The sequence below is a fragment of the Cygnus atratus genome, chromosome 15 (genome assembly GCF_013377495.2).
Source record: "Cygnus atratus isolate AKBS03 ecotype Queensland, Australia chromosome 15, CAtr_DNAZoo_HiC_assembly, whole genome shotgun sequence".
NCBI lineage: Eukaryota > Metazoa > Chordata > Aves > Anseriformes > Anatidae > Cygnus > Cygnus atratus.
In genome coordinates, this window is record NC_066376.1 from 5,133,130 (window position 1) to 5,148,697 (window position 15,568).

Sequence of the window (15,568 nt, forward strand, 5' to 3'; positions counted from 1 at the left end):
TGTATTATTATTATTCCTTGGCATGCTGTTCTGGAGTAAAAGAAATCTGCAACTAGAGGGGTGAGACCACAGAGTGTGACCCTGAACAAAGACACATACAGATCTGAAAACAGCTAAGGTGGTGAAGCAGCAAGGAAGAACATAAAGAAGTGTGCCTAGGGGAGTGTACGTGTGTGCCTCCTCTGCTAGGAGGAGCTCCAAGAACCAGATAAACAACATGGGAACTAGATGAATCTCCTATTCATTATGTCTTACCCTTTATCCTCATTAGTACATGAGGTCTGCCGTCCACCCAGGGGGAAGGGGAGTACAACTGGCTTTGGCAGTCCCTGCTGTCCTTTCCATAGTCCTCACAAAGGGAAAACCCCAAGCAGCTCTCCCCATGTTCCCCTCATACCCTTGCACGTGCTGGGACTTGACTTGCCCCAGTCCTGCCACCCCAGGGAGATGCTGGGTCCCATAGGCATCACAGTGCAAGGCTTCGGTCCAGGAAAGGATGGACTGGAGCTGTAGGACCCCGCTGCAAGGCCTGGGCCCTCACAGGCAAGCTATCTGCATATATTTGAAAGCATGGATATTTAATTTGTCCTTTCTTTGCTCCTATTTTTATTGCCAGCCACTTAAATTATACAAATGAGTTTTTTTTTCTTGTCTCATCCCCAGAGAGTCAATGCATTAAACAAAACATTAAAATATACTCATAAGCACAGAAATTCTCTCATATATATTTATAATCTCTGAATTACTCGCATTAATGCAGAAGTGGTTTCTATGTGCTTATCTCTTCTCACCGCTTATATATCCAAAATACACAGCACGAGAAAGATAAACACTTTGAAACTAGCCATCCATTAACACATCTGCCATCCAGAAACAAATGCAAGGAACAAATTTACAAGGAAAAGCAGAGAAGGAGACAAACACAACTACTGTGATGCGGCTCCACCGCCGTCTGATCATTAGGGACAAGGATAAGAGAATTAAGTGTCATTCCAAAGACTCTGGCTATTTGGTGGCTGCTTCCAGCATGGGAAGCAGTAAGCAGGGTGGAAACCCACACTGAAATTGGGCAAACAAGCTGGCCTTGCACTTGCATGCAGCACAGGGCCAACTGGTAAAGAAGGAATGAGTTAGCTTCTACTGTCAATGGTTGCACCCAAAATGCTTCTCATTTTTGGACAGAAACAAGATGCCAAGCACAGCCCTCAGCCATGCCATGCAGGAGAGGGAATACAGCAGGATGAAGGCGCTCAGCACTTCTCAGCACCAGCATGAGAGCAGCCACCACCCTTGTCTCAGCCCCTCCGTTAGCTCCTGACAACACACTCAGCCCCATCCCTACCACCGTCTGGTGCTGCTTTCACAGACCAAGCCATGCCCTTTGTTACCCCATAAACCACCCCGACACAGCTTTTCTCCAAAGATTTTTGAATGTGAAGGAGTTGCAGGAGTTCCTCCCCAGCCCACGAGCTTGATAATCTGATGTGTTTAACAGACCTCAGCCTCCACTTCTCATTTCACATCGGTGCCTAGTGCCGAGCGCTGCTGAAGCAACCCGCTGAATGTGGCCAGCTGTCTGCTTGATTTGTGAGCACCCCTGTACCGCCCAGCCTCGCTCACAAATTCAATCACCCGCCCCAGAGGGAATCACTCCCACAGCCGCACAAAATCTGAGGGATGTCAGGAACAGCCAGCTGTGGAAATCTGACCTTCGTCGCCAATAACTAACGCTGCGAAAGCTGACTCCTTAGACATGAGCAAGACAGACTGCTGCTCCCCGTAAGACGCATCGATGCCAAGTGCACCTTGAGTGTGTGTTAGTAATAAGTTACTGTAGGTGCCTCGCAGTTTCTTCAATCAAAAAGCAATCACCCTCCTCCCTTCCCCATGGCAACCAGGGTTCGGTAATCACCTCATCACCTATTCCAAATTGAGGCTGAAATACGTGTTCCCAACAACCGAGAGCTCCAGTCTTTATTAAACTGCAAATATTTGTTACTCACTCAGACAAAGCATCTTCCAGTCTGCCGCTGGATAAATGTTCCCTTCTCCAGTTTGAAGAATGGTGGGATGGGAAGGGCAGGGGAGGTAAATATTTAAACAGGCTGCTGAAGGAAAACTGTGCTTTGAGACCCAGAAAACCAAATGCTCCGCAGGTGAAACTTCCAACAAAAAAGCAAACAAAGGATCAGGAATGAAGTATTGCATTTTGGCCACAAGGCCACAGAACCATAAACCTCCTCTCATTTTTTTTCCTGTCTTTTGCAGACAAATTGTCAGCCTGAATTACCAAAGCATTTATGAGACACAGAAGGTGTTCTCATTTTCAGGCTGATGCAGAAGAAGACATCTAAGCCAGAAATGGAGGTCACCATTTGTTTCTCTGCTGTCAGTTCTGGTTGCGAGGAATTAGCTATTCTGACATCCTAGCCACAGATAAAACCAGTGGTGGATATCTCAGCGCCTGCAGACATGCTGCCAAGCACTTGGAAAATGGAGACCCGACACTCCCCTCAAGATGTGACCAAGAATGCTCAGCACTCTTAATATTCATTCTCCAAAACCACTTGCTCCATACAGTTTTTCCAACATTAGATGCTGGCCCAGTATAAAATCTGAGCACTGCATTTTACTCAAAAAAAAAAAAAAAAGAGAGAAAATCCAGCAATCCAACACTATTATGTAAATTTGAATGTGAATTATCAGAATTTCATTTCTTCTTAAATGTTTGTATTCTAAAAGTGATACTAATTAGATAGCATGAGGAAAACTGGGAAAAATTCAAGGTATAAATTAGCTCCTGAGATAATATTTAAGATGTTAAAAACAACAACAAAAGGCTCTTTAAAAAGGGGGAAGGATAGGAATTATGATGCATAATAAGGCACATGCAGTCCTCGAAGGAAACATAAAAAGCCTCCAGATAAGAAACCACTCAAATAAATGCATTACATTGTGGCACCATCTACTGTGTCAACAGAAACAACTGAGAAATGGAGGAATTGAAATCTTGTTTTCTGTCTTTTCCAAGAGAGACAAGTGAAGGATGTCTCAGGAAAGGCAGAACAGGGTCAGGCTGCACCATGGGACTGTCAGCATGCAGGACAAAAAAAAAGCATCTTCAAAATACAGGAGAGCTACTGGCTGCATCTCCCAGACTCTATCCCACTGTAGCACAGATGGGTCTGAGACCCTCTTCCGCAGTCTCTTTCTGTCTGCAGTCTTCAAAGAAAATAGCAAAGTAGGGTGCACGTATTCTCTTCTGGTAAAAAGAGAGGAAACCCATGCTAGCTTTTAACTGGGAAATGCTATGTGCACATTTCTCCTACATCCAAGAAATGCAAACACAAGGGAACATCCAAAGGAAATGTTAAGCAACTGCTTTTGATGCTTTGAACCAGCTTTTCCTCTACCCACACTGACAAGAGCATGGGGCCCGTTCAGAAGAAGGAATTAAAGTAAAGCCATGCATATGGTATGCAGGAAGCCTTAGCAAAGGCCTCCCTGACGGATTCACCTCAGCTGACGTGCTGAGCTTCCAACGTGCCTAATCCTCGTGTTCTTTGGTGGCTCCAGGCCTCATCTCTGGCACACACCAAAGCACTGGGCCCCTCCACCACGTCACAGAGGTGGACTCCCATGCCCTGGCTGCCGCGTGGCCCCAAGGTCTGAAGAGATTTCCAACACCCCCCTGCCAAGCCCCAGCCTCCCAGCATGTCATGGACTTCCCCCCTGCTTAGTCCCCACTCCCTTCAAAGGCACTTTCCTGCTGCAGGAGTAGGCCCCAGAGCATTCTTATAAAGAATACATGACCTTAATCCTTTCCTTCCAAGTTTCATAGAGTAGATAAAGATTTCCCAAATAGTCATACATTGCTCCTAGAGAACTACCAGCTGTGTTAGTCTCTGAGTAACATGAAGCTACAAACTACTCTAACAAGAAGATGCCGGACTGGTACTGGTCTCTGCTAAATGGCTTCACCCTGATCTTTTTGCAAGACTGCTTTCAGTTACATGTCTCATACGTTTGATATCCGGATTTAATCTCCGCTGCCACATATCACTGTGGCTCTTGAAGAAGTAATAATCTTCTCCATGATGTTGTTGGTGCAGAGATCCCTAAGATGATATGAAATGAGTAGGAAGTCATGTGTCCTCCTAGGTCTGCTGCTGCAATGTGATACCTCGTTAGGCCTACTGAGAAGCTGTTAGTACACCGCTGTGCCCTAGAGACACTCTAGTGTCCTGAGAGTGAATTCTGAAATACCCAAAATGATGGTTTGTCATGTTTTGTCTTCTTCCAGCTCTGAAGGAACAGCTCAGGATTCCTAGTCCATCACTGAATCACATTGCACAGCCATTCTGTAAGCATCCCCATTATAAAGAAATGTCAAATTAAAAATCATCTTGAAAAGAATCCAGTGTTAAAATTAGTCGGCCTCTAGACTCTATAAAGAAAGGCCATTAAATTTAATTCCCATGCTTCTGTAGCATACATCAGATAGACAAATTGAGAGGGCTGTTTTTTAGAATCCAGCTTTGAAATCCAGCTGATGCCTCAGCAGAATCACTGCCCTGCATCCCCCGCCTGCTTGCCTTGAGACTACAGCACCATGTCTCAAGGAAGACAAGGGAGATTTCCACAGGGATTTGTGATGGAACAGGACACAAGCTGATTGTCTTCATGATGACTTGATGAGATACTGGAATCTTCATTCCATCTAAATGGAACTTAAATTATTTATAGCTGGGCTATGTTGACAATTAATTCTGTAAGCTGTAAGGAAATTCTAGATTTTGCCCAATTTCCCAGCTGGAGATAAAAGCAATCTGAGATTTTCTCATGACTTCACAGTGATTTTGAACTGCAGCTTCCTCCCCGTGCACAAGCTTGGTGTCTCCCACAGGTCATAGGCATGGATTTCATTACTTATGTCAGTTTTCATTAATGGGGAGAAAAACCTTACCTCTGCTATGAACTAGACTCCTCCAATACCTGAACTCATAAAGCAAGCAGCAAAACTGCACTTTGCATGACCTTGTAACTTGCAAAATAATTTTAAAATTGTGTCTAGTGATGGTTCTATTTTTGCTCCAGCCATTGGTGATGACCACACTTTGCAATTTTTTATTTCCATTTTTAAGACCATCAGAAATATACTACTTGAGATGATTTGTGTATCTGCTACAGTGATATTTTGGTACTTCGATTTTAAGACAAATAGATAGGCATGAGCTGAGCTCCACAGAGCTGCGTTTTGCGAACCAGAGGAATATAAATAAAGGGCTTGTAAAAACCCTTGCCAAGGATGCTGTTTTTCAGTTGCTGCAGGACCACAACAGAATGAGGTTTAGCAACATATACTCCATAATACCAATCAATAAAGTAATTGAAATATTTCAGGTACTCCGTTCAGGTTTTTCTTTTCATTAGACGTGAATATTAGACATTGAACATATACTTTCAAAACACTTGAGAGTTGCAGCTCTTAAATGATACAAAGCCCTGAACCTTTTCCTGCCTTTTCTCAGCCCCTTTGTATGTCTCAGGTTCACTTAGAAGCCATTAGTCACCTATTGGCGTATTTAGGAGGCTAAGAGCTTTGAAAACCTAATCCTTGTAAGCAAAAGTGTTTGGTCATACTGAATGCATGCAGCATCAGATTATTTGGCAGTGCAAATACAAAGTGTCAGGAGGACATGCATGCAATCATCTATCCTTGCTGTTAAATCAGCCACAGTGCTTGATACCGTGATGACAGCTGATGGTGGAAGCAGGCAGCCTGGTTCCCCAGGTGGCACAGCACCTCCCCTGGGTGCCTGTCTCTCCAGGAGCATCCTCCAGGTGCCAGAGGAATGCTTCTGGGAGGCTCCTTTAGGACAGAATTTTCTGTCCGAAGTCGTCTCTCTTCCACCACAAAGTCACTCTTTCCACCACCACCTTTTCAGAGGCAGAACGGGAACGACAACAGTGGAACGATTTAGGATTTTGAAGTCTATCATAAATGAGACACCTGTAAGTGCTGTTGGCTACCACCGAGTCTCAGACATGCAAGTGCCTGAATCCAAGCTCTTGTATCACCTAGCTCTCCGAAAATCTTCATGCGCTTCCAAAAAAGCCACCCCTGGTGCTTTTGCCCAGAGCAGGCTGTGGCTGAGGTTCCCCGGCTGGGCACTAGGTGGCAAAGCATCCTGAGGAAGGGAATTTCGCATCTCGCCCGTCCTCGTTGGAAGGGGCTGTGGGAGGTTGGGGTGTTTTTCAAACGCAGCTAAAAATAAGGAATTTGCAAACCTAATAGCAGAGAGCCCAGCAGGGACATGGGTGAATTTGTATTCCTGCCCTACCTCCAGGCTGAGGTATTTGCGTACGAACATCCAGAGCCGTTTCCTTCATAGCTGCTCTCCCGTTGACAGATTGTGGCCATAGTGCTCCAAATATGCAAACACCGGCACCTGGTTAGAGAAGAGCCTCGCTATTTACAAAGATATGCTGGCTCCTTGCAACGGGCACGGGACAAGCAAATGCATGGCACGTGAACCACGGGTGTTTGCAAGCCTCTTGCTCTCGCACCGCCGCTGGCCTCGCCTGCCAGTGTCTCCAAAATGAGGAAAGAAACGTTTTGCCATTGCAGTTTCTCCATATATCTCTGTGCCTTGTGTAACTCGGCTCTGGGGACATGGCCCTTGGTGGTTTTCCCAACATGGGTCCCCTCTCCTCCTCCCACATCCCCTTTGGTGTGGGGAAGGAGCAGCTGCTGTGTTCATGGAGGCAGATCCCCAGCAGGCTGGAACAGCCCTGGTTTAGTGGGAATTCAACCCAGAGCTGGTGTGTGACCTGGAAATGGGTCCTGCAGAATAACCAGTAAGGAGGCACAAACCCTACTGCTGTGGCAATGCCACCTGCTTTTTTATGGATCTCCATACCTGCAAGAGACCATGCACAAAGAGGACACCTCTCACAGCCTCCCAAATCTTGCTCTTTTGCCATGAAAGTTCCCCAGCCCCCACAGATGCAGCTCGACCCTATGGGGCTTGTCTGATGAAGGGGAGAATCCCACTGCTCTCCATCACCTCTAGGGGACACAGCATCTTTAAGGCCGCATGAGTAACAGGCCCCAATATTTACCCATCAGGATCTTGTGCCAAATCGCACGTGTCCTCATGTCCTCAGCTCCTTGCCCTCAGATTTCCCTGCTGGCAAGGACCATCTTCTTATTCCACAGTAATCAGCCCCTCGATGTGATGCACGGATGGAGCAGTCTCAGCCTGCAAAAGGTTGTCAGTCATTTATTTCTGCCTTCCCTGCCAAATCTCTCCATCCCCCAGCCAGAAACCATCAGCACCACGCTTCACCGCGCAACCTGGCGGGAGGGAGCTGGAACGAACCCGCAGAAACTTCACCTCACAAGCTGCTTTTTCCTCCTCCTTTAGGAGGAATTCTCTCTCAAATTCTCTCCCAGACCTCTCCCGGGTCTTAACACTTCTACAACCCCTTGGCCCAAAGGCACCACAGCAATTTAAGGCTCATTTTGCAGATCATACAGGTAACATTGGCTGAAAGAGGGGATAACCAGCAGGGTCCTGCTCCCTAACCCTTGATGCTCTGCGCTGCTGGTAGCATCTACAGGCGAAGACCCCCATCAAGGGGGGATATGAGGGGACCTGGGGGCACACGGTGCCTGTGCCTCTGTTTTAGAGCAGGAGACACAAGTAGGCACTCTCAGCATGCACCACGCATGTGCCTGGTGGAGCAGTTTAGTCCTACGTGAAGGTATCGGAAAGGGATACTATGCCAACCCCATGGCTTGGCAAACGGAGGGGAAAATGTGTTGAAAAATGAGACTTCCAAGCATGTTCTCCGTCTGGAATCTGCCCGCAAAGCAACTCAAATTTCTCAAAGGGATTCATTATTCAAAACTATTTGCTGAATAATTTCTGAGTGTAATTGCAGGTCTGAAGCTTGCCTGCAAACAATTCATTAGGAGCATCCGGGCAGGCAGCTATGACTGTGCTCAGACTTCGGTTTGTGCTCCCTGGCTGCGTGCGGATAAAGCCCAGAGCCAGGCGGGAAGGGTGAATAAACTTGTTTACAAAATCATGATCGTGAAAAAAAAGTAGGGGAATTAAAATTAGCTGCTTCCATGGACACTTCTGGATGTAACTGTGGCTGAAATAGGCTGGCAGAGAGAACTGGGCACCGGGGGACCAGCTGGACTCCTACATTCCTTCGTGGAGAACACGGCTCTGTCCTCCCAGTGCCCAAACTCGACTCGTCCTCAGGCAGTGCAAGGAGAGGAGCAGGAGATGGGGAAGGAGGAGCTGCCTCCACCTCTGTCTTCACAGGGTCCTGAGCATCACTGAGGGAGCTGCCTGCTGGAGGAGCATGTCGTGAGCCGCTGTCCCTTGGAAATGTCACCAAGAAGCTCTGACAGCTCGCATACACATTTGGAGAAGGAACAGAGAGTGACTGGAAGCACTTCCACAATGCAGGGCTCTGAAAGTGCACAGTGGTGCTGGGCTGGGTACCAAAGTCATCACTCAGGCTATGTTTCCTGCTGAAATCATGAAATAATAGATGTCCAATTAACTGGTAGAGCAAGATGTGAAGAGAAATATTGCTTACAGAGAGCTGGCATGGTTCCCATTGAGTTATAATAAGAATATTTTATTTGCCTAGGCTTTAGATAACCTATTTCTATTCTCTCTTTTGCTGCCCCTGAGGCTCCTGAGAGTATATCAGTTTCCTGGAATAACTTTTCTTCTCCATCATCTCTGAAGTCCTCTCCCGGCTCCACTTGCTCACCATAATCTTGAATGCTGCTAGACTAAACACAGGGCGAACAGCTGGTGTGAAAGACCTGAGAATCTAGCACTCTCAAACTGCACAGACTGCAAGGTCTCTGGCTGTGGTACTCCCCGAAATGTGCCTGTATGGGGAGCAGGGAAGGAGAACAGGCACTACCCCACCTCAACCTTTAAAACAGGCAGAGCAGGCAAAGCTAAAGCAGCAATAGGAAAAACATATAGGAAAATAATTATTTGGCAGAAAAAAGCCTGCTTGAGCCACACTGCATTTTCCTAAGTCAAAGTAAATCCCATCAAGTGCCAATAGGACTAAAAGCTGTTAACTTACCATTGACCTGCCCAGCAAGCTATTGAAATCCAGAGCCTACTCCATGCAGACAAGCATTTGTACAGTGCTCTGGAGCACGTACCACACATCCTGCAACATACAATATTTTGATTGCCATGTACTGACCTACCATATATGCATGGTTTAAATTAAAGACAACTAGCATAAACAAAACCTCTGTACGAGATGTCCAGTGAAAGCAGATATTTAATGGGTCAGTACCCTCTTGCTGGCCCTGCAGCAGCAACCCAAACGTTTGCTTAACTTGCCTTGTAACCACAGCCTGAGGTAGCAAATAACATAAACCTTTTAATTGCTGCAGCCATTAACCTAAATACACTTCCAGTAATTCTTGGTATCTGTCTGGCACAAGAACTTTTCCAAATCCTTAGGACCATACTTGCAGTTGTAACCCGAGGAAAATCAGAGGCCCCAAGCAGACCAGTGACTCACTGGGGATCAGGGCACAACCCAGTTGCAGAATGAAGAACGGAAAACCCTTTGTGTCGACATTTTCACACTTGCAGTTATCTCTGTTCTCAGAAAAGGCACCACAAAGGCAACCCCAACACATTCAGGCATGTGGATCTTATTTGTATCAAACTGCTGTTGAAACAGTCCAGAAACACAATCTGCAAATTGCTTTCCCTTCCTTCTCTTTTATTTTTAAACCACTCATTTTGAGAAGTCTCTTTTTTTTCTTTTTTTTTCTTTTTTTTCCACAGAAAACTTTGCGGGGAAAAACCTAAGATTTGTCACAAAAGGGAAGGGAGCCTTAAAATCTGCCAAAGAAGCCACAGCTTTGCCTTCATTTAATTCAACCCCAGTTGCTTGATCAATGCCCTGATCCTAAGAGCAGCTCTGTAGCACACAAGGCAAAATCATCCCCACGTTCACTGCAGAAGTGGAAATTCTGCAAACTGTGGCAATACAGCTCCGAGCTAGAAAAATCCTTCTGAGAATCTAATTCATCACCATTCTATTTAGGATTTCAGGTCCATCCATTTGGGATGGAGCTGGTGCCTGCTATGGTGGGCAGTGCAGCATGAGCAGCTGGCTCAGAGATGCTCCAGAGACCTTGCAGGGACCCAGGTGGGCTCAGGATTTAACTCTGGAGGTGATGACAGAGTGACAAGAAAAACCCAGGACACGGATGGGGGGTGAGGATGCTTCCTCTTCTCCGTCAGCGCCGTGCTGGGAGCGCAGCAGAGCCCCAGTTCTCAGCAGTGGAAGCCAGGTGCAGGTGCAGAAACGCAGTGGAACAGCCGAAAACACAATGAGACAGCCTACTTCCTGTCTTTTCTTGACCTCATCCTTTCTCAAACCAAACACTGCTGCTCTTTTGTGGGGGGGAAATATCCCCCGTTGGTTTAGACCAAACAAGAAAAGAAGAAAAACAAATACAAATCCAGCTCCGGCTATCTTTGGGTAGCTGTCTAAAAAGGGCTGGGAAGAGCCATGCCTGCGCCACGTCGTCAAGCCCTGCAGCTGCTGGGCAGAGAGCTGCAGCAGCAAAAACAGCTTTAGAAATGCCTTGCCAGGGTCAGGCAGCAGATCAAGCCAAACACATCCATTTTCCCCATTTTCATAGGGGAAAAATGTCGGTTCAACCTCCGGGCTCAGCGCTGTGCAAAGACACGGAGGGCACCAAATGAGATCCCGGAGGTAAACACAGAGCGTCTGCCTCTCAGGAGGCAGAAGGTGAGAAGATGAGAGAAAAGCAGGTTGTCTCCGGCTACGTGGCCACATTCACCAACACCTTAACCCCATCCCGATGGGATTCTTTGATTCTCACCACTACACAGGTCTACAGAGCCAAGGGTCCTGGGGAAACACTTGGCTTGTAGACGTCCGGGTAGTATCACGTCTGCAGTGTGGTGACTGGCTTGTCCAAAGCAAACACCAGCTAAAAAATAAAAATATCACAAAAATATCAAGCTCAGAGTTAAAAACAAAGCAACCACTTTCCGTGTGTTCTCTCACTAAATAGTGTCACTGTAAGTCAGAACACTTGCACCAGGATGTTCCAACAAAGAATCTGTCTCTGGCAACTGGGCTGTATTGGAAATTTCCTTCCAATAGGCACCGCCAGGAAGGAGCTAACCCTGACAACAGGGACCTAATCTATGCTGAAAGCTTTTTCCTGTATAGAAAGGGACAAAAAAGCAAACAACAACAAAAAAAGCAAACAAAAAACCCACCTTGTCCCTAGTTGTCTTTTCAGGCTAAGCTGACAAACTCAAGAGCTAGATTTCAGTTGGTATCTTGCTTCCAAAGGCGAGCTTTGCAAGCAGGCTGTTTCCCTATTACAAATAAAAGGAAAAGCATTACTTCCAAACCTGCAGACTTTCCAAAAGTGAGGAACTGCATCCAAGCACACTGACCTTTTTGCTAAGCTCTAAAAAATGTAATAAATGCGAACTGCAACAGCATCTGGAGCAAGCCCCGACATCTTGAATTCACATTCTCACTTGCTGATGACAGAAACTTTGCTTTAAAAAAAAAAAAAAAAAAAACCAGCAACAACAACAGCAAAACACACCACGACCACAACAAAAAACAGATTTGCTCCCAGAAACCACTGCCTGGAGCAATGGCTGTGCTGGGGGACCAGTTTTGGGAGGTGAAGGGGATTTTACCCCAGCAGCTTCATCTTGCTGCGCTGCCTCCAGCTGGAGCTGCAGGGTGGCACAGAAACATGGCTCATTCCTGTCTTACAAAGGGCTTTTGGTTTCACACTGGCTGCTATCACCCTGCCTTTCCCCAGGAAAAGCAATATGCAATGCAAAACCAATCCCAGAAATGCCTTGTTTTGGCAGCACCTGCTGAATAACTCCAAGTCTCACTATCCACCACACGCTGTGTTCTTTCCCTTGTTGCAGCTGGCAGGCAGGTCTTGGAAGAAAAACCTGACACTATTTTGAGAATTCCAGAAAAGGGCCAGAAAGCTCAGATTTTAGGTCTTTAAAAGAGAAGAGGGAAAACCAACACGATCCCGACTGCACCATTTCGAAGCAGGGATTAGCAGTAGCTCCCAGCCCCACTAACTGGGGACTCACTACAGGGGCCCAGATCCCACAGCGAAGACTGGCCACAGGCACTCAGTTCCCTCTGGCTGCTGACAGTAGCTGGAACAGGAAAAAAGCAAGCTGGCCTGGGGACACGGAGCTGGAGGGACACCCACAACCACTGCAATAACTGCTGGGAGGTTGCACAACACGAGCATCCCCAGGACACAGTTGGGGCCCGCTCAGGAGGGCTGGAGGGGACAAAGCTGCGGTAGCAGGAAGGAGCGACCGTCCTAGAGCCGATGGTCCATTGCAACACACCAACTGTAATCATGAAAAATGATCCTCTGCTTATAGGAAACAGAAGGCCAGAACTTGCCTGCATTTCACCTTACAAAAAGTTTATTGAATTTGCTTAAGCAGCTCAGATGTCTCACCTGTGGGTCGATTCTGACACCTGACTTTATATATAAATACATACCTTCTTACAAACACAGTATTATGTAATAATAACCATGAAACACAAGTCCAGGTCACACTGACCTGATATAAGAACCTTTACCCAGAAGATCTGCGTGCCCAGAACTGGTATTGGATACCTGGGTTATGCCAGGTTGGGTCCCCACCACGCGCAGCATTACCCAGCACTTGGGAAAGGCTTGCATACACTTGGTTCATCGATTTCCCATTAGCTAAAGGTCACTGAAGCCTTTGTACAAAGCTTTATACTCTCAGCATGATTATTCTAGGTGGCAAATACTTCTGATTTACCCAAGAGCCAGAATATATACAGTCTGAAATCAATAAGGCACGCAAAGGTTGAGAGAGGGAAATGGAAACAGATAGAGGCACCTGATACCACGAGAAAGGTCATCAGCACCTCTTCTCCTGCATGTCCATCCCCTCTCTGGTCACACTTCTTTCACAGTTCTTCGTGGCATTTCTTCATTAGCACTGCTGATTTAAACAAAAGGGTCAGCTCATCCCTGCTCTGGTCTGCAACCTGGGAACAGCTCACGTGGCATGCTTGTGATCTCCCAAGCATAGCAGCAGCTGTACCACAGGGATGTCAGCTTCTTGCAGAGCCCGAGGGCTGGCAAAGCTGCAAGCCTTCCTGTCCTAGCACAGGCAAGGAGCACCTCGGCCCGCTGCTGATGCTAGCCTGCCTCTAAACAGCTGCTTGGGTGGGCTGAGTCTGCGAGTCCCACCGCCATTCGCAGAGCCACACCTATCCCAAATGTCTGACCCTGCATCTTGTAGCAGAATTCCTTGGATTTTGCTCACGGTATTATGATAAGCTTTCATCACTCGGTTATTCAATTATTTCTGCCTTGGCCCCCGCTCCCAGAAGCACACAGCTCCCCAGAAGCGCACAGGGCAGTTCCGCATGCTGCAGAGGATGGCCCTTGCCTTCTCAGCAGTCCCTCTTGCTCCTCTCAGCATTTACCCGCTCCATAGCAGTCTCGTTTTGTTTGTAGATGCCCTCAGCTCCCCACACCCTTTTTTTCCCCTCCAGAAGCACATCTCCAGCTCTGCTCCACTCCCTGCTGACCACATTTTGGCCACTGCTGTCTTTTTGACACACGTCCTGCTGGCTCATCGCTATCCCCCGCGCTCCTCCCTTTTTTCCACAGAGGACTGTCCAGGCTCCAACCAAAACAAGAGGCAATCCCGGTTGCGTTCTCTCCCATCCATTTTGAATTCCTGCAGAGAATGACAGAGAAATAAACACTGAAGCTGCAGCTTCCCTGCCACAAAACACAGCTTTGCCAAAGCTGCGTGTGATCCATCTGCCCGGGGGATAAAACACAAGGTTCGTTAAGGCACTGCCCGGTGGGTCAGGAAAAGTCTCCCACGTTTGTTTAATGGCTCATACTGTTTGTTTAATGGTTCAGACAGGGATGGGAGTATTTTGGTATCAGTACGGTCTGGCAACCAGATTCAGCCTAATCTAAGGATAAGAACCTGAGACATAACTGTTAAACCCTTCACTAGGTGAAAAGCAGAAGTCCTTCAATGCTCACGGACATCTTAGCTGGCTGAGCCCGCCCCCAGCTCTTCCCTGGCCCCCATGGAAAGTCAAGGATAGGCAGCATCTTCCAAGATAAAGAAAGACACTTTGTTCGTGATGGCACGCTCTGCACCTCAAGCTGCCTGGAAGCCAGCCAGGGACAGAGCGGGGCAGCCAGCCACAACCTCCACGAGTTTCCTCAGCTGAGTTCTGCCCATGGACCCGTGCAAGCCCTTGAGCTCTCCGAAGGGCAGGGACTTCTTGAATTAATACACATATTCTTCATACCAACAGCTTCCAGGCTCACCCTGTGGCACAAAAAGACTGGGTTGAGGGGGTTTTGTGTGGCTTTTGTCGCTGAATGCTGCAGCCAAGGCTCTCAGCTGAGGCGCTGCTGGATGGCCTGCTTCGCCCCGAGGCCTCCAGGCCTCCCGCAGGCACAGCTCACCGAGAGCCACCAGAACGCAGGTACCTCCCGCTGCCCCGTCACAGGGACAGGCAGGAGACAGCCTGAGCAAGCAGCAAACAATTAGCAGCACTGCTAATTGAAAACACGCTCTCGTCTGTCACTTGGCCTGAGGACACGGGCAATTGCGAGATTCCTTGGGTTTGTCATGGGTATCGACATCAGCTCCTGCAAGGGAAACTCCGAACGCTCCCCATCTCACCGCCCCAGGGGGTCACCGTCGCTCTCCAAACCCCCCACCCAGACCACAGAATTCTCTGGTATTCTGCAGCAGCAGTTAGTTTTTCAAGCCCAGGGAAAGGCTCGCCAAAAAGCCCACAGAAAGGTGATTGCTTTCCATCCAGCAGCATGAGAGCTGTCTCCAAGGTGCTCCAGTGCCCCAGGTGCCAGGTCTGGCAATGGTAAGAGCCCGTATCCTCGCAGCCTGGTGCCACCAAGCGCCACACATCGCCTGCTCGCTGCTGGCAGCACTGCCTCTCGCAACCTGAACTTGTTCCCCTGGGCAAAAATGCAGCACAAAAGAGTGGCTGAGGATGCTGCCCCACTCCAAAGCCTCCCAGGGCAAGGAAATAACAGCTGCAGGTGGGACAGCTAGGTTTTCTGAGCATCAGAGAGCAAGAAAGACCAAAGAGGTTTTACTTGGAGTGCCCGTACTCACAGCCAGAGCATTTTGGTGTGGAAACTTCCTTCCCTCCCATCCCAGCAACACACCGCTGATCTCACAACTCCCTTCCAACAGGAACCGAGCTGAGCTGCTATGACTTCTCCACTTCCTTTTTTTTAATTATTTTAAGCTTTCCCTGAAATATGCACAACCACAAAAGCAAAGATGAAGCGAAGATGAAGCAGGGCTGGGAGGATGTCGGGCTGCTGCAACAACTCTGCGGGAAGGCGCTGCGGCACGTCGGGATGCTCGAGGGGATGCTGGAGCCAAGCTGCAAAAGTTCTCGA